The 1,363-nt window shown below is 43.1% G+C and overlaps 2 protein-coding genes across 2 annotated transcripts in view; one reads left to right on the top strand and one right to left on the bottom strand.

The window, feature by feature from the left end:
- Window positions 1-1,363, bottom strand: part of plaub (plasminogen activator, urokinase b) — a 396,726-nt gene that overhangs the window by 172,862 nt on the left and 222,501 nt on the right. The window lies entirely within an intron of this gene.
- LOC126399442 (UDP-glucuronosyltransferase 1-2-like) overlaps window positions 818-1,363 on the top strand; it is a 5,054-nt gene continuing 4,508 nt past the window's right edge. Inside the window, exon 1 of the mRNA XM_050059407.1 lies at window positions 818-958. The gene's annotated coding sequence lies outside the window, so the exon portion shown is untranslated. The remainder of the gene's footprint in view (window positions 959-1,363) is intronic.

Genomic DNA, 1,363 nt, shown 5'->3' with positions numbered 1-1,363 from the left:
GTTTGTGGTGAGAAGGTGTTCCGACCTGGATGTGAAGCAACTGCAGTCACATGACACATTGTTTGGGTTAAACATGAGCATGTTACAGTCCTGGAGGATTATTAATGTGCACCTCCTCCTGTACTGCCTTAATATGCACATTCAGCACATCCAATGCATCAAAACATTGTTTTCTAGTTGGAGCCGCGCCTCGTTTTCAAACTGTATGGTTTGACAAAAATGAACAATGACAGTAATATAGTCCACGATGAGCAGCGCTAAAATCAACCTGCGTAGTTGTCCCTCCATTGTGACATTAGAAAGTGTCACATTTATCTTGCAAGTGTACTCTTCTTCAACGTTTGCTTTACTTCCTGGATTTTTCCCACATGGAAATTCTGCCTAAAAGAAGCTTCACCATCTTTAGTTTTTGCATTTGTGTAAGGTGGATAACCGTAGCCATGACAAGTTAATAGGGTGCTAATATGTCTCTGTTGTGTTTACAGCTTGCATGCTGCTCCATGGGGGCAACACTTCTCCAATCATTTCTTCAACTGACTGAACACACTGTGTGTACATAAAGAAGAAAGTACTTGTATTCTTGGAACTTCTCTTTCCTTGATAAAGTATTTTTCTTATCAGTGGAATATCTCCTGTGGGAATGAGCTCATTGTGGAGGTCACACAGCAAGCCACCAAAAAACCCCCCACAACATTTGAAGATATTGTGTTACTCCTCTGTGAGTGTGTGTGCAGCGCAGAGAAAGAGGGAGGGCTCTGTGCGAAAACTCTTTGCCTCTCCTCCCCTTCAAAATACACACACACATACATACTGAGGTCCACCCTCCTCCCCTAACACCCACTCTTCCTTATGTAACACAATAATCGGGTTTGGAGTTTGGATCCTTTCTCCATGCAGGCGCTGGGCCTCACTTATCCACAGCAGGCTCGACATTTCTCGACTGTTAAAGGGATTGAAGGTATGTCACAACTACTTTTCTCACAGTGCATTAACAGCTCAGTCTCATGCCTTCACAGCTTCACTGTTTTGGTAACTTGTGCAGAATTTTAAATAACTATAGAAATGTGGCTGACCTGAGAGCACGGTGTCAGATTCCTCTTTTAACTTTCCCAACAATAGACATGCAGAAAGGAAACCTGACACTTGAGGGCATGTTTCCTTTCTGCATATTATTGCTGCTGCTAAGTGTTTTTAGCTTGTTAGCAGGTCCCTGCTGAATGCAGATGAGATTATAGACCATAGGAACAGCAGGCATTACTGAGCCTGTGCATTCCTCTGGACTTTGATCTGTTAAAGCAACATTTTTTGGTAACACTACATTATACGGCCCGCGACTTAGAGCGTACCTACCGCTCACTTTGCA

The sequence above is a fragment of the Epinephelus moara genome, chromosome 13 (genome assembly GCF_006386435.1).
Source record: "Epinephelus moara isolate mb chromosome 13, YSFRI_EMoa_1.0, whole genome shotgun sequence".
Lineage (NCBI taxonomy): Eukaryota > Metazoa > Chordata > Actinopteri > Perciformes > Serranidae > Epinephelus > Epinephelus moara.
Note: the sequence above shows the minus strand (reverse complement) of the source record. Positions and strands in the feature narration are given on the sequence as shown.